Source organism: Papio anubis, chromosome 10 (genome assembly GCF_008728515.1).
Source record: "Papio anubis isolate 15944 chromosome 10, Panubis1.0, whole genome shotgun sequence".
In the NCBI taxonomy this organism is placed as follows: Eukaryota; Metazoa; Chordata; class Mammalia; order Primates; family Cercopithecidae; genus Papio; species Papio anubis.
In genome coordinates, this window is record NC_044985.1 from 34,660,851 (window position 1) to 34,682,902 (window position 22,052).

Consider the following 22,052-nt stretch of genomic DNA (forward strand, 5'->3'; position numbering starts at 1 on the left):
GTTTGAGAGTGAGCTACGATTGTGCCACTGCACTCCACCCTGGACAACAGAGCAAGACCTCTGTCTCTAAATAACTAAATAAAATCCTCATAGTGGATTACTACAAGATGTCATTTTAGTTCTGTTAAATAGACCATGTGATCTATATTCAAGAATCCAATCAATGGGACACAACAGTAGTTTCCTGGGTTTAGAACATCAGAGCTTACACTGTTTCACACCTAATTTTCTGCTCCAGGGTGGTTCAGTTGCACAATGGATAGCACAATTTTCTGCTCGAGCCAGTCAGATTTTAGGGACACAAAAGCAAAGATGGTCAATGATGACAGTTATGGAGGTAAAACTAAAACCAGAGATCGGAAGTCCTCAACCAAGATTTATGGATATAGACAATCTGCTATTTATCCCAAATTCTCCTTACTCAACTCCTATGAATTCAACACAGTGAGAATGTAAAAGTCATTGTCATTGGATGCCCTAAGCTGAAAGAAGAAAAATGGAATGTTTACATTCTCTATAGTTGCTACTATATAAAATAACTAAAAGCACAGCTATGTCTAGTTATGAACCACTGTATTTGAATTTATGTTTTTTCTGTTACTTGTGTTTGAAAGTAATTTCATTTGTTTTATAGAGCACTATAAAATTTCTCCACCCAGAGAAGGTCACTTCTTGTGAAGCCTATTCAAATATGGTGCATAAAGAAATAAAGGGAACTGCAGCACTTTTAAAACACAACATTTTTGATAATCCTCTCACTAAAAGGTCCAAACTACTTCCATTCCACTTAGATATGGGTTAGCCTTGGTGGCTTCTCTCTAAGGAATAGAATGAGACTGAAGTGATGCTGTGTGACATCCAAGGGTAGGCTAAATACGGTGGGAGAGCTTCCACCTGGCTTTATCTCTCTTTCTGGATGTTTACCCTTAGAACTCAGCCACCATGCTGTGAGGAACTCAAGCCACATGAAGAGGCCAAATGGAGGTCTGCCAGCCAACAGTCCTGCTTAGTACCCCAGGTGAAGTTTAGCATCAACCACCAGGTATATAAGTGAATGAGCCTTCAGACAATTCCAGCCCCTAAACTTTGGGCCACTCCTGGTTACGCCATATGGAACAAAGTGCTGATTTTGTTGAGCCTTACCCAGATTGAGATACAGGAGCAAAATAAATATTATTATTGTTTCAAGCGACTAAGTTCCAGTTTGGTTTGTTCTAAAGCAATAGATAATCAAACAGGACCTAAGATGTCCTGAAAACCACCTATATGTTAGATCTTTTATATAACTAATTAAAATTCAAGTAACCTTAACAGTCTTACAAAAGAGACAATTGACTTCTCAGCAGTTAAATAGTTTTCTAGAAAATTGGTCTATATGATTTATTGTTGACAGATTATCTGACCACAAAAAGCCTCATACATCAAAAGTTTGTCACATAGATAATCTGGATTTTCATTGTTTTGGAAAATTCCAAAACTCAACTCCAGCCTATTGTTACACAAGCTGTTGTGTTTTACTTCCAAGTCCTTCAGAGGTGTGTTAGGGGAGGGTCACACACATGAGGCTACAGCAATAAGGGGCACTACATGGAAGGCCTTGAAGGCCAGGCTCTGGCAACTGAGGGCCATTGAAGGCACTGGAGATGGAACATGCTGTGATCAGAAATGTGTTTTCTGAAGCTGATAAAGTTTCAAAATCAACTTTTCATGATATAGGAAGACCAACCAATTCTTGAAAAACTTTTTTCTTTTCCCAATTGCTTCAATGATAGCCACACATTTCAATAAACCCAATTTTCCTCCATCTGTTCATAAAGATAATTATTCACTGGCCATCCAAACTTTACAACCTTTTTTAAAAAATTCACATTGTCATTTTTATACTGAAAACTTTCAATCACGTATTTCTCCCCCTGACAGTCCCAAGGATTCCAGGTTGAGTTTCAGAGCTAAATGTTTTTCTCTCTATATTGCCTCCTGCTATGGTTTGAATGTGTCCCCAAAGTTCATTATGGAAACTTAATCCCTAATGCAACAGCGTTGGGAGGTGGGGCCTTTAAGAGATGATTAGGATATGAGGGCTCTGTTAACTTAATCCCTAATGCAACAGCGTTGGGAGGTGGGGCCTTTAAGAGATGATTAGGATATTAGGACTCTGCCAACTTAATCCCTAATGCAACAGCAGTGGGAGGTGGGGCCTTTAAGAGATGATTAGGATATAAGGGCTCTGTCCTGATAAATGAATTAATGCTGTTATTTTGGGAGTGGGTTTCTGTTTAAAAGACTGAGTTTGGCCCCCTTTACCCCCTCGTCTCTCTCTCTGTGATACCTCTCATCTTATGATGACACAGCAAGAAGGCCCTCACCAGATGTGGCCCCCTCAAATCCTGGACTTCTCAGCCTCCAGAACCATGAGTCAAATAAATTTCTGTTCATTATAAATTACCAACTGCCAGGTATCCTGTTATAGCAGCATAAAATGGACTAAAATATCTCCTTTCTTTAAAAATTACATAGAGCATCTCTTCTTTCGAAGACATTAAATTGGTTTAACTTTTAATTTGTTGCTTCTGCATCACAAATGCTTATTTAATTGTGGCATGTTCATATGTTATTTACTTAGTAATCTGAGATTTACTTTAATCTTTCCTTCATCACTCCACTCACTTTTTTAACCCCTTTGCCTCAGATTATTTCATAATTTTCCTTTGTATGTTTCCTTTGCTCTTCCTATATGATCTTGTAATTAATCTGTATCTCTTTCCCCTTTAGTTTTATTAAATTATAAAATGTGATGATTAATATTAGGTGTCAACTTGATTGGATTAAAGGATGCTTACATAGCTGCTAAAGTATTGTTTCTGGGTATGTCTGTGAGGGTGTTTGGAGAAGACTGACATCTGAGTGGGTGGACTGGGAGAGGAAGACCCAGTTCACATGTGGGTGGGCACCCTCTATCAGCTGCAAGTGTGGCTAGCACAAAGCAGATGGAAGAAGGTGGTATAACCTTGCTAGCTGAGTTTTCTGCCCTTCATCTTCCTCCCGTGCTGGATGCTTCTTTCCACTCCTCCTGCCCTTTGACATCAGATCCCTTCAGCCTTTGGACTCTGGGACTTGTATCAGTGGCTTGCCAGGGGCTCTTGGGCCTTCAGTCACAGACTGAAGGCTCCACTGTAGGCTTCCCTGCTTTTGAGGCTTTTGGACTCTGACTGAGCCACTGCCAGCTTTTTTCTTCCCCAGCTTCTAGACAGCCTATCATGGGACTTGGCCTTGTAATTGTGTGAGCAAATTCTCCCTAATAAACTGCCTTTTATATATACATGTATCCTATTAGTTCTGTCCCCATGGAGAACCCTGAATACACTTCCTCAGCCTCTAAAACCTTTCCTCCTATAGAGATATTCAAGTCCTTGTCTTTAAAGACAGGTATCTCTAATCTCTTTTCCTTATCAATAAACATTTAAAAGCTTCAACTTTACAATATTTTATTAAATATTCTAAAATCAATAGCTTTCCAATATACTCTAGGGCTTCACTAAACCATTTTTCAATGTCTTCTGATTTGGCAGCACTACTCTTTTAATGAGCATCTGAATAAATAAGTAATCATTATTCTATTGGCCAGTAGTAATGAGAGACACCTATTACCAGTCTCCTTCAACTTTTTAGGGCCATTTGATTTATAATTAATAGGAATTTCCTTTTCTTTAATTTGAGGCTGATCCTGCTTCCATAACAGTAATAGTTAACTGGTCCAATGGAATCCACAGCTTTTTCATATACCCTAATAGCAAAAACTTTAAATGTATATATCCAATATGTGCATATTTAACATTTATACATTTAATACATACATGATAAATTATACCAAAATGATACTTTTTAAATAATTAGATAAAAATAAATAGAATTTGTTTATATATTCTGTATACATATTATGGATAGTCTTATCTATCCTATCTTGAAACCTCTGGACTACACTAGTGGTTTGTAAACTTTGCTGCCCATTAGAATCCCCTGAAAAGATTGTTAACACATATAAGATGCTGAGGACTCACTCAAACTTTTTTTTTTTTTTTTTTTTTTTTGTATTTTGAGATGGAGTTTCCTTCTTGTTGCCCAGGCTGGAGTGCAGCGGCATGATCTTGGCTCACTGCAACCTCCGCCTCCTGGGTTCAAGCAATTCTCCTGCCTCAGCCTCCCTAGTATCTGGGATTACAGGCACCTGCCACTATGCCTGGCTAACTTTGTATTTTTAGTAGAGACGGGGTTTTGCCATGTTGTTCAGGCTGGTCTCGAACTCCTGACCTCAGGCGATCCACCCACCTCGGCCTCCCAAAGTGCTGGGATTACAGGCGTGAGCCATCGCGCTGGGCCAAACTTTTTAAATTAGAATCTACTGCTCATGTGCCTTGCTCCCCTTACTCAGGTGACTGCCAGTCTTTGGAAGCAGCTGTACTAGGTCATTAAATTACCAAATATCAGTTAGCTAACAGTGCCACGCTGGCTGAATAAGAATCATATGAGATGCTTCACAGTGTAAAGTCTTAATTTTAGCAATTTTAGCTCTTACAGAGTCTAATTTAGTAGGTCACTGAGAGGCCTAGAAATCTAGTTTATTAACAACCCAAGTGATTCTGTGCACCACCAAGTTTAAGAAATATTGAAGATCTGTCCAAGGAGCAATACTCATTGAATTTTATTTGTATACCATCAGGAACTTCCTTGTAGAAAAAAAAAAAAAAAAAAAAAGATGAAATATTTAATTCCTAGGAGGCTCATTTTCAGCCCTGCAACTATAACTAATTTATTATTCAATTTATTTTATTTTTTCTTTGCATTTTTCTTCTTATTTTACCTTGCCAGAGGCATTTCTTATTCCTTTTTTCTTTATTTATTTTTTATTGAGACAGAATCTCACACTGTCACCCCTGCTGGAGTGCAATGGCACAATCTTGGCTCACTGCAATCTCTGCCTCTGGGTTCAAGCATTTCTCCTGCTTCAGCCTCCTAAGTAGCTGGGATTACAGGTGCCCTCCTGCCTCAGCCTCCTAAGTAGCTGGGATTACAGGTGCCCACCACCACACATGACTAAATTTTTGTATTTTTAGTAGAGATGGGGTTTCACTATGTTGGCCAGGCTGGTCTCGAACTCCTGACCTCGTGATCTGCCTGCCTCAGCCTCCCTAAGTGCTGGGATTACAGGCATGAGCCAACGTGCCCGGTCTCTGACTCTTTCTCTTCCCTTGAACTTTTTCTTGAAGTCTCGTATGGTGGCCATGAAAATTTACCTTTCAGATGTCTTCTTTAGGAAAGCATCACTGACAGATGGTTGCAGCCACTGCTAGGAGAGCCTCTACGCCCATCACCTTGTTTGTGCTGGAGCCATGCTTCCCTCAGGCTGCGCCTAGCCAATGAGTGAGCAAAGCTAATGTAGGCCCATTCCTGCTAGATGCACGATTCCTCCAAGGGATGACTGTAACTCAAGAGCTCGCGTCAGCCTGGCTATCGTTTTCTTGGAAATGTGCTCAGCCTTAGTTCCTTTCTACACAATCTTCCTTCCTTCTCTCCTGTGCTGGGGTCAGAGCTGCATCATGGTCTGAAGCCTCTTCCCGCCTTCTCCTGTACCCTGTCTCTATCCTGCTTAGGCCTTTTCCTCCTGGCCTCCATAAATCTCATACACGTCTAATCCCATCTTGATGATATATTTCATGAAGCTGGAGGTGTTGTCAGTTTAACTATATTAGTTGTCCTTCTCTGCTGCTCACATAATGCTAATGTATCCATGACTAGCTCTCTGACCACATCCTATGAAGTATCTTTACATATTTTCTTCCTCCACATAATTATTTGTTTTAAAATTTTTAAATGGTCTGACTCTCCACATTTGAAACAGTCTTAATACCTACATATTATCACCAAGTGATACCCTTACTCAAAGCTAGTCTGCTGGTAACTCTCTAAAGTCCTCAAAATTTTACCTGGAAGATCTGACCTCCCTTTGCTAACAGTCTCAACTACATTCTTTGGCAGAAATCTCCAACTGGGCTAATAGTGTCCCAAGAATTATCTAGCATGCTGCAGAGATCTCTCAACTTAAAACAAAACAAAAAAAATGTTTATTTTAGTCCAGTGTATCAAGCAAATAAGGTCTTTAGCCTTGCCAGTTTTCTAAAATCAGAAAATACTTCTTTCAGCAGCTTGGGTCCTGGTACATTTTCCAAAACAAACCTTCCTTCTCTATGAATCTGAAGTTCACATCAAATTCTTTGCTCCCCAGGATTTTAATTACGTTAAAAACAATATGTATTATATTCATCCCAATTGACTTGATAATGAGTCTCCGTCATCATGGAGTCCATGAGGTCAAAGTCCCAAAAAGGACCTTGGCAGGAATCAGTTGCTACAGGACCTGGATAACCTGAGCTCCAAGTCTTGGGAGACTCAGGTGCCTCTAGGCTCTCTCCTCTGACAGTACCCCATGTCCCCAGCACAGCAAATATTTTATTATCGTGGCACTTTAGTTTGGTCAGGTTTATCAGAGGGGAGCATCTGAATTTAACTGTATGAATTTAACCCAGTTCACCATTCCTAAATTGTAGTTCAGGAACTCCTGGGATTCCCAAACACCATGTTAGAGGGTCTTTGGGGTCAAAAGTATAATCATAATAGTATTAAGACATTGCTTTTTCACTGTTCTTCTTGAATTACTATACAGTGGAATTTCTCAGAGCCTATTGATACAGGATTTTTCTCAGTCACTTTGCCCAGTGACTCCCCCCAACCCAGGACTCACACTCAGCCCCAGGCCAACCACTGGAGGCACACCATCCACTCGGCCTGCCTGTGCTATAGCTTGTAGCTGTATTTGGCGGTTCCCCGGCTCTTGTTCCAAGTCCAAGAAGAATGAGGATACGCTGACAATTGAAGAGTGAAGATGGGCAGAGAAAAATTTTGTTGAATCACACAATAGCTCTCAGCAAAGAGGGGACATGGGGGTGTGGTCCCCTACCCCCTGCAGTCAGGTAGTTTCCCTCCTGACTGAATCTGGGACTTTTATGGGCTCAGACTAGGGGAGCCCTTTTTGGTTTGTGAGTATGCAAAGAAAAGCTAAAACAAAGGCACACTCAAAGGTGAGCACAGCAGTGTGAAAAAACAATTAGGAAAGAGTCAGTACATGTAAAATAGGTGAAGGGTAGTGATCAATCAGAGTCAAGCATGCCAAACAGAGAAACAGGTTCTCAGTCCGGTCTGAGGATTTTCCCAGGACTGTCTTCAGCTTGAAGGTTGGGTTTCACTGGGGAACCAGCCCCTGTTTGCCTAGGCATTTGCCTGCCTCCTGCTGCTATCCCTATCTGCCATAGGATACTGTCATTGCATTGATGGCTGATGACTGTGGGTCTATGTATTCTCACTTTTTTATAAAATTTTCAAAAGTAGTAGGTTTAGAGTATAGTTTCAGGTATTTTCAAATATTAACCTACTTTCTTCTCTTCTACTGTGGTCTTGCTAGCTATATTTTGTTATGGCAGGTAGAATCTCTATAACCACTTTATCTCCAGTAAATTCATTATATTTGAAATTCTAAAGTGTTTCCTGAGCCTTGTACATGCATCCCTTGAATCTGAAATAGAATTTGAAATTTATAAAGGAACGTGTTCCCTGCCTGTGTAGAAATGTAATAACAATTACGTATACTTTGTAGTCTTGTTTTGCAATATCTTAAAATATTTTCTTAAAAAGTTTTTAAACTTTTAAACTCTATTAAAAATTACTTTGCAATTCAATAATATTTTATTCAAAATAAAATTTTGCAATATATTTTTCTTACATTTAAGAAAAATCATTGGCCTAAGAGGGGGAAATTAAAAGATGAACTTGCTCAAGTGATAGCTGCACTGTCTACAACTAAAGATGCTGAAAGCAATGAAACTGATACTGAAGCAACATATGGAAGGGAGGAATGCACTCCAAAAACACTGAGGGAAGCTAATTAGGAAATAAAAACATGGTGAAAGCTATCTTTTTCTCAGGTTTGTAGATGTTAATAATTTACCTCTTCATGTCTTATGCAACAATTCTTTTACAAATGGCATTATGGTGTCAGTGAAGATGCAGGGTTATTATCTAATCAAACACTTAGAGTTTAAAGAAAAGCAATTACATACTGTAAATGCTAAAACCCAGGATGAATACATTTGTAAAATATCATAAAGATGAATTCTTAGAAAGATAAATGTCTGGAGCGATGGTTCTCAAACTTGTGGCATTACAAACACTTGGAGGCCTCCTTGAAACTCAGACTGCTGGGCCTTACCCCCAAGAGTTTTGATGAAGTAGGTTTGCGGTGAACTTGAGGATTTGCTTTAGTAGTAAGTTCCCAGGTGACAATGAAGCTGCTGGTCTGAGAATCACACTTTGAGAATCACCAAGCTAGAGCAATGATACTCAAATTTCAATGTGCAAAAGCACCCTTGGGGAGCTTGTTTTAATTTCCCAGAGATTGTGAATGACAAGGTCTGAGTAGATCTGGGAAGGCTATGAAATTTTTAAGTTCCCCAGGTGATTCTCAAGAAACAAAGAATTTTGCTTTAGTAAAAAAAAAAAAAAAAAAAAAAAAAAAAATTTAATCTTCCCAGGTGATTTAAACATTCAATCATGGCTAAGAATCAGTGCTTTGGTGCTATTTCTGTCCTCCAAGTGATTTGGCGGTACTTCTAACCACTGCAAAGTTTTGCTATCCTTTATTCTCTTTGCATCTTGAGCAGGTGGTCTGAGTCCCACTACAGAGCACAACCCTACTGTGCTATCCACCCAGCTCTCTCCTACCACCACCTCCCCAATTGCACTATCCACCTTATCCACCTCACCTTATTACTATTGGTTTTTAGGCATCCAATCCATGCTAAGCCATTGATTTCCATGCACCTTATCCATGCTAAGCCATTAAGTTCCATTCATTTATTTTTATTTTTGGTAAGATGTAGAACTTGCGATTATTAACCACTCTATTGCCTACCTTGTGAACTAAACAGGCAGTGGAAACCAACGGAACAAAAGAGGAATAAAGACGTCCCCATGAGAGAAGAAATAAGTATTGGAATTTCTGGATACAGTTGTTACTGAGGCACAGGTATAATTTAACCTTTATTTCTGGGAGAAGTCTCATATCATTTAAAAAAACATAATTCATGTTTTTTATTTTTGTTTTTGTTTATGCTCACTTGACTAGGATATCTACAACTTGGAGTCAGAAAACTAAGAAACTTGCCTAAGGTTACACAGAAAGGTGGGGGTGAAGGCAGAATTGAAAATGTCTCATTAATATTTCTCTTTTATATTGCCCAGTCTGTGTGAATTTGATTTACCTAAAACACCCAAAGGTAAAATAGTGGCTTCTCTGGTCTACACTGTAGGGTGGCTGTGCATGGAACTCTTAAACCAAATCGTATAAGAATGAATTGGAATTTCCAGAGATTATTCAGCCACTGCTAATCTACTGAATTAAACAATATGTTTGGACCTGGCAGACATACATCTCTGGAATCTGTCCTTCAAGATTTCCAGCCGTCCCTGGGAAAGGTCACATGCACTAACGGCTTTCACTCTTTTTCAGCCAAGCATGAAAATCTTCTTGGAGGTAGAGTCCGTGACCTATTGGGTAGTGTTCCAAATTGTGCTATTAACGGCTATGGAATCCACACGGTGGCCACAATCTTTCCTGAAGCACAACCCAGGCACATGCCTTGACTTTTATGGCACTTGAATAATGATATTGCACTTTACAGAGTGTGAGGGGGTTTTAAAAATTCTAGTCTTGTGCCAAGTTTTCCCATTTCATGCAAAAGAAAATTTTTTTCCACCTGTCTGCATAAAAGCACACAAGAAGCATGAGGAAAGACAAGAGAAATTCTTCTTGCTTATGTTTTATTTCTATCTTGAAATATGACCTACTTTTGAAAAGTTAGAAGGACCGACCCCATCAGAATTCTCAACTGTCGGAGCTCTCTGTCTTCTGAAAGCTGGACTTTTGCTATGAAAGAGACGTCTATAAAAATGAATAAATCTGTTGATACTAGCCATTTTCATTAATTTATGTCTCAACACAAAATTTTAAAAGTACTTAGATAATGTGGCTGTAATAAAACCCTACACAGAGAGATTTAAAAATGAATATGAAGCATAGATTTCCACAATCATGTGCCCAATGCACAGAAAGAGCAAACATGATTTTGTTTTTCCTCTAGGATAAAAAATGTTATTGGGGGTAACTAAAAGTATTGGGCAGTATGTGTGGGTTGGAGGTTGAAAGTTAAGATGACTAGATGTGGGCCGGGTATGGTGGCTCACGCCTGTAATCCCAGCACTTTTAAAGGCCGAGGCAGGTGGATCACCTGAGGTCAGGAGTTTGAGACCAACCTGGCCAACATAGTGAAACTCCGTGTCTATTAAAATACAAAAATTAGCCGGGCTTGGTGGCGGGCATCTGTCATCCCAGCTACTTGGGAGGCTGAGGCAGGAGGATTGCTTGAACTTGGGAGGTGGCGGTTGCAGTGAACCCAGATCAAGCCATTATACTCCAGTCCCGGTAACAAGAGCAAAACTCCATCTCAAAAATAATAATAATAAAAAGATTACTAGATGTATTCTTCAAAAAATAAAAAAAAAAAAAAATTTAGAAAAAGAAGGGGAAGAGTTCTGGATTATTTGAGCCAAGGATGATATTGTGAGATTAACCCCAGAAGAAGGTTTTCCCCTTTTGTAGAAAAGAAAATTTAAGACTTTAGTAGTAAAGGACGTGGCTTATAAACAGATTTTATAAATAAACAAAGAACAGTTATCTACAGAAAATAAAGTTACTCTGATTTAACAGGTTTTGTTTAATTAGCTTTCTTCTGTTTTAACTCCCTTTCAGTGCAGAGAATAACTGTCTGTTCATGTATCATTACACTTGATCATCAAAACCATCCTACAAGGATGTTGTTATTATTGTCCCCGTTTGTATTAGTTATCCATTGCTGTATAACAAATTAACTCCAAACTTGGAGTCTTATAACAATAAGCATTTATTATCTCACCATTCCTGTGGATTAGGAAAACTAGGCACAGTTTAGCTGGGGACCTTAGGCTCATGTTCTTGGTTATTAGTGGGCCTCAGAAATTCTGCTTCCACACGTACACACACGGCTGTTGGCAGATCTCAGGTCTTCACTGGTTATTGGCTGGAGACATCAGTTTATTGGCAAGTGTGTCTCACAATAGGGTTGCTCCCAACATAGTGAATTGTTCCTCACAGGACAGGGAATTTTGAGAAACAGAACAAATAATGGATCCTCAAGAAGGAAGCTAATATCTTTGTATAACCTAATCTCAGGAATGATTTCCTATCATGTCTGTCCGATCCTATTCATCAGAAAAAAGTCACTTAGCTCAGCCCACACTCAAGGGGAGGGAATTATGAAGTGTGTGAGTACTAGGAGGTAGGGGTCTTTGGGGTTATTTTAGAGGCTTCCTACCCCAGAGTTTTCAGTATTCTAAGAATGGAGGAAACTGGGACTTATAAAAGATAAATAATTTGCCCAAGATCATTTGGCTGTTCCATGCCAAAATAGGAATTCATTTCCAGGCTTTTGGAGTCCAGAGATCAAGTTCATAATCAATAGGTAGCAGAAAAAAATATACATTGTAAGAAATTGACCTATTTTTGCTGAACCCTTTTGATGACCAGTTGCCCACCAATAGGCAAAAGCTTAAGACCAAATAATGGCACTAATTTAGATTTATCAAATTCATTATGTACAGGAATACAAGCTAGAATTTCAGTTAATTTTTAAGTACATTTTAATATATAACACTTTTCTCAAATTTGTCACTTTTTCATGTGTATGCATAAATAAAGTAAGAGATGACTGAAACATATTTTTATATGTTTTATGAACCATGTTTCTCAGAAGTGTTTATTTGGTTTAGAGTTAAGATTTAAGAAAAAAATCATAATTTTTCAGAGTCAGCTTCATTAGAAAACGATTACACTCACTCACTCCCAACCTTCTCATTGCACTGGAATTGGAGAACCAAAGTTTCTGCTTTCGTATCAAAAAGAAAGCAGATGTGGTATGTGTAAGGCCATGGAACCATAGTCAGTTATTACCTGCAGAGTACTGATAGCCTGTTATTTCTTACTCAGGTTGAAATGTTTGCAAGAGTTGAATGATAAATGACTCCAGAGAACAAGTCAAGAAAGGATCATGACTAGGTGTTTGAAGGTGCAAGTTTTATCACAATACAGGAATTAGAACAATGTAGCAGCAACAGGAGAAAAGGAGAGGCTTTCTAACAACTGTGTTATCAGTTCCATCAGCCCCTCTGTGCAAACCATATGGCCTGTGTCTCGGTCAGCACAGAAGGATTATCCAACTGTCACCTGTCTCCCAACTGGATATTGTGTCATAGTTGAACATGAGGGTTTTCATTTTTATGTATTATTCCTGTGAAGAAAACTTTGGCATAACCTACACCCTTAAGATGCTCACCTCCATTTCTTTAACACCTAACACATGGCTAGCTCTTAATCAATGTTTAAGAACTTCCCTGCATTTTTATGAGCACGTGGTTAGTTGGAGCTTTGGATTTTCAACCTTACATTGATTGGGACCAGCTGGTAAGGTAAGTGACAAAATTCTGAGAGACAGGTTGCTTGTTCACAATACATTTCATTCAGCAAAAAAAGAAAAGGGTATAAATTTTTCAAGACAGTTATTCCGTATGGGATTTCCAGATCCCCCAGCATCTGAACTTTGAGGATTATTTTTTAAATCACACTTTTTCTTTTCACTTATCCATAAGGCTGTCTGAAAATCTAATTTGTCCTGGAGAATAGTCTCATCATGGAAGCTAGATAAAAATAGTTCATACTCGTGAATCTTGCGATCTGTATAGTAGCCCTCATGAGCCATTAAAAAATGAAGGAGAAAAAACGTATTTCTGTTAGAGACTAGCATTAATATTAGTAAACAGTTTGACGTGATTGTACCTCTTGTTATAATCCACATTTCTGTATTTCTAATAAATTGCTATATCAAACCCACTAAGTGCTTTACTTGGAAAAATGTGTCATGTATACTCAGTAAACTTCTGAGTAACCATTTGTTATTGTTCTATGTAAAAATGAAAAACGACATTTTCTGTGGATTTCATAGCAACTCATTATCATTTAAAAAAACATAAAAAATTGAATATTTCTACTGGCTATAAACATTTTAGTATAAATAGACATGTCTTCATATAACAATTTTATTTTAAATTAAAAGGTAAAAACTACATTGAATTTATAGAATATAATTATATTGGACCTGGCATCACCAGGGATTGGGGCCAAGGTTCGTCTCTTTTTCTCAATCCATCTTTATTCAATTTTTGTTTTGTATGTTTTGAGGTGTTTTGGAGGAAAGCAAATTGAGACCACTGAGATTCAAACTGGTAGGAAAGAAATAGGGGGCAGGGGGTTGTGTGATACGAGGGGAAGGTAGAGGTCAGTTTTGTTCACCTTTAACCTTGGCCATGTCCCTACTTATATATATAAATTCATCATTCATAAAGTGTGAAGACATTCCCATTCAGCAATGTGTGCCCCTTGAGTTACTTTGATTTTAATCATCCAGTCTTACCCTCTTCACCATGAAGGAGAATAGCTAACATTTATTGAGTGCTGTCTGAGTGTTTGGCACATTACCTGATCCAATCTTCACCCCTACAATCCCAGGAGGTAGGTGGTAGTATTATTCCCATTTTCAAAGGAGAACAGTGAGGCTTCCGGATCAAGTAACTTGCCCAAGTTCACACATGTAGCATGTGACTCAGCTAGAATGAACCCCCAGGTCTCCCTAACTCTACACCAGTACTCTACATTGTTGCTCACATAATGGGTCACAGTGAATGTTACTTGTTCAAGGGGGAAACAAACTGTGATCTTAGGTTGATTAGCAATATGCGTTATTTAAACCACAAATTCTAATATACCTAATCATACAATGCAAAAGAGGTAATATTCAGCTGAATTAGTCAGCAAGATAATATTCCACCTACAGTATTGCTTAAATATTCTTTGAGTGAAATAAAATAGAAAAAAGTTCCTCTTTTTTACATTTAAATTTTACACACAAACCTATACAAGATTATTTGAGATTCCAATGTGCACAGTAAGGTGTCTTTTACTGTGTGGTAATATTTCCCAATCAAATCTTCTAACAAAATGTCATGAAAAAATTCTAACATCACCCCTTCCATCAAATTTAAGAAAAATAGACCATACTTAAAGTCTTTCTGAAAAAGTTTTAATGTTTTCTTACTTTGGGGGTTAATCAGAACAGGTAAGATATCCATAACTATGAATACTTTTTGTTTTATTTTGTTTTAGCATTTGGTCCACTGGCCTGATCAATGAGCCTTAAATAAAACTAGAAACTTTGCCTTATGGCTTTAGTTACTGTTGAAAGTGCCACAGTACTTTCTATTTTACGAAACCTGTCACATGGTTGAACACAGGCAGCCTCACTGCTATGACTTAGCACTGCAACATGGCATGTTCCTCTCATTCATTAAACTGATTTCACACTGTTTAAAAAAAAAAGATAAAAAGAACTCAGACATTAAAGACAAATGCTATATTTCTATATGTAGAAATTTTTTAACCCTCTGTTGTTTCCAGCCAAGATTCCGATTCTTGGCTCTGGTGTCCGTCCAGGCTGCTCTCACATTAACTTGTGTCAGAACATGTGCTCCACATTTGTTTCCTAGGATGCAAATGGCTTGGGCATGTGCTGACTAAAACTCTTAACGCCAAAGGGGTTTAGTGAGATTCATATAGCTTGGCAAGCATTTGCTATGAAATTTGGGTAAAGCTCATAAAATAATCCTTTTTCACTCTTCTTAACTTCTTCCCTTTGGAGAGCTTTTCAGATTATTTCCTGCCAACTTTATTAAGAAACTGGATCAGCCTTCACACCAGAATGTATATATACATGAGAGTAATTGAGCTCAGACAGTACCTTTTTGATTAAGAGTAAATACTCACATCTATTTTAGTACAATAATCAATGATTAATTTCTTCCTATAGAAGGAATTCTGAAGCCAGAGAGCACAGCCACATGTACAGTCAAAATAGGTGAGGGGAAGCCTTTCTTTCAGGAATACTGGGTAAAACTTGCAGGGTAGAATCCATAATATTTATTTATTCTGATATCCAAGTTACTACTTTCCAAAGTGCTTTCACTCAATATTGGCAGGCTTGTTTGAGAAATCCAGAGAGAAATGAAACAAATGGCAATCACTTCATTTTCTGTAAAGATCAGTTGCCAAAAATTATTTTTACTGAGGTTGCTCAGTGGGCCACGAGAGTAAAATAATGCTTGTAGGGCTCGAATATTAGAATTTCAGGGACTATCAGCCAGAATCACATTAAAATTAAAAAGGTTTGGAAAGCACATTCCAACTCTAAAGAAAAGGCCAAACTGCCGAACTCTGCCTTGATATTAAATCAAGCTGTGAGAATGGAAAAGAGATTGTCCTTTTCTTATGTTTTTAAGTGACATATTTTATTGTGCATGTGTCTTCTTTAGAAATTGAGTTGCCTCTGCTTTGATGGTTTTGGTGTTTGGTAAATATTTGCACATATTTAAATTTGCTTTTGGTTCTCATTTGTTTACATAATCTGATGTAAATGTATGTACATATATATCATAAATATTACATATAGTTTATGAGTACTATTCAATATAAATGTATCCATGAGAAACAGTCCCATTGCTACTTTTTACAGTGAATGAAAGCATTGTTTCAATGAATGCTTTTGGAATAGGTGAGCACTTTCAGACTGTGCTTTATTCATTCATTCATAAATTTTTTCAACAAATGATTTTATTACCATATGTCAACACTAATGAAAAGTAGATAAAATTCACTGGTGTTTACTCTATAGACTCAGTTAATGGTGAGTTTGTTGACGATGACAAGAAAAATAGTCTTTATAATTTAAGCCTTGATGTGTAAAAAGTCAACAGGACTATGAGACAGTCTCATTTTTACAAAATTTTTTAAAGAACTAGGTAAAAAAGAAGAAATTGCCTTGCAATAGATCTTACCATATATCTAAATAAAATGATAGTAGAATCAGACTCACCTGGGATATCTTCACATCTCTCCCGATATACTACTTTGGTCTCTATTTTATCTGCACATTCAGCTGGATCTGCCCCTCTCTCAGTGTCTTGTGTGTATCAAATGTCATCAAAGTTTAACAGAAAACAGATGACTCTTTCACTGGTCTTTCAAAGGACAGTCACATGAACACCAGTACTCCAGAAGGATGAAATCACACCGTTTCTGAGCACATGGACTCAGGACTGGGTAGAGGCCCAGGACCCAGAGCCAGTGAGGGATAGGCCTGTAGGAAGGCCAGCAGGAAGAAGAGGCTAGGGAGAGAAAGCCAGGATAATGAAGACCACTTCATGGGCAACTGGAAACTGGTAACAGAACCTGTCCTAAGACAGCGGGCCCCAACCTTTTTGGCACCAGGGACCAGTTTCATGGAAGACAATATTTCCACGGAGGCAGGGGAATGGTTTTGGAATGAAACAATTCTACCTCGAATCATAAGGCATTAGGTTCTCATAAGGAGCACGCAACTAGATCCCTTGCATCTGGAGTTCACCGTAGGGTTCATGCTCCTGTGAGAATCTGATGCTGCCACTGATCTGACCAGGGTGGGTCCATGGCCCGGGGGTTGGAGACCCCTGCCTTAAGGGATACTTCTTTTACCATGGAAGAATTTGTCACCTTCCAACATCAGCCACATCAGCTTCTCTCTTCTTAGCACCCTTGAACAAGTCAGTTATAGAATGCACAGGCAGAAAAGTCACACACACGCAGGAGCACGAGTTACAGTTCTGAACTATTCTGAGTAATCAGAAAGTTACCTAAGTATTATTTTTTTAAAAAATTAAGGTCAATTTAGCACTGAAATTCTTGACAGATTAAGAAAAAACTGTAACTTTGATAATGTCATGACTTTGGATATTAACTTGGATTATTTGACACGTATTTAAGTAATTACTTAGTTTAAATGTAGCAGGTCAGATTGTGTATTTAGAAATCCATTAGCTATAAATAGTAAATACCCAATATAAAATAGTTTATAAGACAGAAGCTTTTCTAATCTTCTAATACTAGCATTTGTGATATAGTCTACTGCACAGGAATCTCCATTCAGTTTATTAAAAAAAAGAAAAAGAAATATTTATGAGATTGGTGCTCTCTACATTTTGTTTTATTAGAAACAAAAGCACAGAGAGCTTATGGATCATAGAGCATCATCTAGTTCAGTTGAATATTTAAGGAATTAGGTCTGAGTATGGCCACTCTGAACCCAGCAGTCCCCAGCATCTTCTTATCCTTTCTCCTTATCATCAGGGACAATTTCACTGTCAGGTAGCACGTGGGATGTTTCTTTCAAAGTTTTAAATGTATGCATAATTACATAGTTCTTTAGCCTTTCAGATATTTCATGGGAACCTAACCAAAATTTTCGACCAACACATAGTTCTGAGCCAGCATCTGATTAGTATTATGTAAGGTATAAAACAACTGAACTCAAACTAAAATATTTTTAAAACCAGAATACCTATCTTCCCAAAATGGTATCTGTTGGTAAAACTGATATGTACCTTTGGTAAAATTCATTCTTTATGCCAGATGTATATTTATTTCAAAGTTAATGTATTTTAGGTCAACCTCAAAAATGTTTCTCTCAACCACTTTGTTGGGTTCTAACCAAGGCGTATTATTTAAATGATACTCTATTACTGCCTTTGTGTATGCAAGAGGAAGCCAGGAGAAAATAAAATCTTTTTAAAACTTAAAGGTACTCTGAATCAGCAGGATCAGCACTTCATTAAATAGAAATACATACAAGCATGCACACACAAGAAAAACAATTACTCCCACGTCGCATTTTATCACACAACAAAATAGATAAACAAAACAATCTATTGCCAACTAAATAAAGAGGACGAGGCAAAAAATAGCTTTTTATACTTTCCAGAAAAGTCATGAATCCTTTCATCTTGTTTCTCTTTCTTTTTCAACCACTTCTTCCTATCATCTGAGTAGTCCTCCAAAGGCTGGAAAGGGGGAAAGGATAAAACAATTTTAGTTTCTTATTTTTTCATTTCTTAAGAGAATACATATGCCTGTCTTATTATGAAGCAATTAAAACCAAGAGAAGTAATAATCCCAAGATTTTTTGAGCACTTATTATATACCAGATATTGTCTTAGGCTCTTTCTTCTATCTCATTTGAATCTCCCCACAACTTTAAAAGGTAAACAGTACCATCTTTTTTTATGGATAGTCAAACTGAGTATCTGGAGCTAAGGAAATGTTGGAGGTAGACTTAATGAATTTAGGCCACTCGTCTGACCATACTCCCTCTCCACGTTGTAATCCTGACCATGATCTATGTAGTTCTATTTAAAGGATGCAGGACATCAGGTCAGCATGTCACAATTTGGGGTTCATTATATTTTCATATATTTATAAGGCATTCAAGCAACAAGTAGGACAAGCACAAACAGAGGTGCCAAAAGAATTTCCATTTTCTGTTTCTGTTTTTCCTCCGTCGGAAGCTGCTACTCTCTACCGTGCCAAGGCACCTACAGGACTGGCACTATCACATTCTCCAGGAGCCAGGACTCCTGCCTTTTCCCCTCGTACCTGCTAGAGAACACCTTCCTTGTCTTCACCTTCCTGTGGTGGAGCATCTAGGCATTTTTTGCTACAATGTTTACACTCTCTTTTTTTTTTTTTTTTTTTTTTTTTTTTTTTTTTTTTTTGAGACGGAGTCTCACTCTGTCGCCCGGGCTGGAGTGCAGTGGCCGGATCTCAGCTCACTGCAAGCTCCGCCTCCCGGGTTCACGCCATTCTCCTGCCTCAGCCTCCCGAGTAGCTGGGACTACAGGCGCCCGCCACCTCGCCCGGCTAGTTTTTTGTATTTTTTAGTAGAGATGGGGTTTCACGGTGTTCACCAGGATGGTCTCGATCTCCTGACCTCGTGATCCGCCCATCTCGGCCTCCCAAAGTGCTGGGATTACAGGCTTGAGCCACCGCGCCCGGCCTGTTTACACTCTCTTAAGGGTGGCGTCAGTTGCACGCACAACAGTTACCATGCTTGCAGCCTTTCTCAATCAGTTCAGCGAGATAAGTAGTTCCTTTAGGAGCTAGTTTAGTAAGTATTTTCTCAATTCACCCTAGGAGAGTGCATGGCTAATACCATTCTAGATGCAGGAGAGAAGATAATTTTATTATGTTCAATAGATATCTTAGAGCACTAGAACCTAATTCCCTTTCAGAAACCTATTGAGAAGCCTTGTAAAATGTCTTCTAGTTAGTTTGTGTCCCTCCCAGGAACACAGTGTTTTCATAACTTTCCAGAAAATATTTTGAGATACCTTTGGGTTTTATTTTCCACCCTTTATTTCTCTTTTCTTTTGCCTTACTCTTTATCAGGTACAGGGCTCTGTACTCTTTGCCTTGGGAGACTCTTGTGATAAGATGTAAAAGAGAAGGAAGCTAAGAGTCTCTAAGTGTGCCTAGGAGATGTATTATCTATGCCATGGAATCACCTCCAGCTAGTAAGGGTAGGCTGGAAAGGATTCCATGATATAGATAACATGCCCTGGAGGTTGGGGTGGGGGATGAGGACTGGGGGTCGTAAAGCTTTCCCTGTCCCTCCCCAAGAGAAGGAAGTTTTTCTTTTGGATCCTGAACTGGAGGAAGGAGAGCTGTTGGTTCAGACTGCTGAGGAGGTTTCCAGCCCAGACGCCCAACATTGTACCTGTGATCCAGAACAGAGAGAAATGGTGGCCTGGATAGGCAACAGGACTATTGGCAGTCTTGTAAAATATCCTGGCACCCCAAAAGTTATCCGGAAGCAAAAACATTCCTCAGATCCTGAAGAGGCTATGAAGGCCAGGAGAATGGACACCCCACCAAAAACAGTTGTGTACCCCAAACCATTGACTCTACCACCTGCCTTCCCTGCAGCAAACCCCAAGTGTTAACACCATATAAGATGCCAAAACTCAAGCGTAACGTTAGGAGGTGAGAATGAGCAAACAAAAGTTATGCATGCCTGAGTCTGTGCACCAAGATCATACCCATGTAGCTTCTCAAAACAGCCAAGAGTGTTAAAAGGTCAGATCTATTTGTTTTCTCTTTTTATATATAATTAAATTATGATTTAGACAAGTAGTCTGCCACAGCAAGTAAGCAGCAGGCCTGGGATTTGAGGCTTTTAGCTTTAATGTGTATTCTGTCCGCATTCTGAACGATGACTTCATCCTTTCAAAGTTAAATTGAGCTCACCGTGACTCAGACAATGCATAAAAAATATAGATATACAAATTAAAATCATCCGAAATCCTATCTGATTAATTATCCTTCCAGATACATCTCTATGCATTCTTAACTTATGAATATATGGATATACATGTACATAAGTGAACTGGGGTTCTCTAGATGTTTTAAACCTTGTTTTTCCCTTCCACAAGGCATGAAGTCCATTTTTTCATATCAATAAATATAAATCTACATTCTCATAAATAAATGTGAAGATGCATAAAGGGTAACAGATACCAGGCCTGGTGGCTATACATTTTTAATTTGGCTTCATATACACTTACTGAGGACATTTTTTATGCCAGGCTTCATGCCAGATATTATGGAAAAAGATGAATAAGACACAGACACTGCTCTTGAAAAGTTCTCCATTTAGTAGCTGAAGCAGACAGGTAAATATAATATAGCAGTGTATACCCTGAACATAATAGATATACAAAATACACCCTGTTAGATAATCTGCACCTTCATTTGTACAATACATCAGTTTTGTGTTTCTTTCTACTTCTCTAGTTCCTTTTACATGTACAACAATATCAGTGTGGGTTTTGCATCCTCATTCTAATGGGAATTCCTGTCTCCTCCTTGAATACCTCTGAGTCAGCTTGTAATTTCCAATGACAATCAAATCAGTTACCTGCTAGGTATTTATAAAGATGATATGAATGAGTTCGGCAAATGTATAAAATTCAAACAATGATCATAATGAAGAAATAATATCTTTCACAATTAAATAACTAGAACACTTCTACTAGCCATTTCATTTTTGCCAAATGACAAATCAGAATGTTAACATAAATTGCAAAATATATTATCTTTACAGCGTTATTTCAACATTTTGAAGGTCATCAATTCATAAAATTCTATTTTATGTGATCCAAAAGAATAACACTGGTGAAACATTGTCTTTGACTAAAATTTCTGTCCAGTAGGTCAAGAAGTAGCAGATCTATGATATTGATCTATGATGTTTGTATATTCAGATGTATTTTAAAGTTTATTCATGCCTGTTAACATTTACTCAGCATGTACAATGTCTTGTTATATTTGAAGACAGAAAATTTATATACGTATTATGACCTAAAAATACTTGCAGAACAGAATTTTATTAAGCACTATTTAAATTCATACAAAGAAAATACATACCTACTAATTTATGCACTGAGGACATGCAAGGTTACTGTTTAGTTTACATTAGGTTAATTGGGAAAAGACTTCTGGAGGAAATGAATTGCCAGTTGCATTTTGAAATAGTTTATAGATACAAGCAAAGAAGAAAATCATACAGGAGGGTGGACTTGAAGATATGCAATTTGTGGCAAATTGGGTGGGTAGACTTCTAAGGAGTCTCCAGTCATTCTTTTATTCAATAGACATACATGGAACACAGTTTACACAAGAACAGTGTTAGGTCCTGAGGATACAAAGCCAAGTAATACAGCATTCTTGTTTGCAAGCTTATGGATTCATGCAGGAGATGGGCATAAATAAAGATAGCAGAAGTAAAAAAAAAAAAAATTACAACACAGTAAGATAAACAAATTTCATTCATTTCCCTGGAGGTATAGGATACAAGTAGAGAACAGAGAGGTGAATTTTA

The 22,052-nt window shown here is 38.0% G+C and overlaps 1 long non-coding RNA gene across 1 annotated transcript in view; it reads right to left on the reverse strand.

Moving 5' to 3' along the window:
* Window positions 1-14,206: 14,206 nt before the first annotated feature.
* The window catches only part of LOC110740867, a 50,145-nt gene continuing 42,299 nt past the window's right edge, over window positions 14,207-22,052 (reverse strand). The window contains exon 3 of the long non-coding RNA XR_002516087.2: window positions 14,207-18,177. This is a non-coding gene — a long non-coding RNA (uncharacterized LOC110740867). The remainder of the gene's footprint in view (window positions 18,178-22,052) is intronic.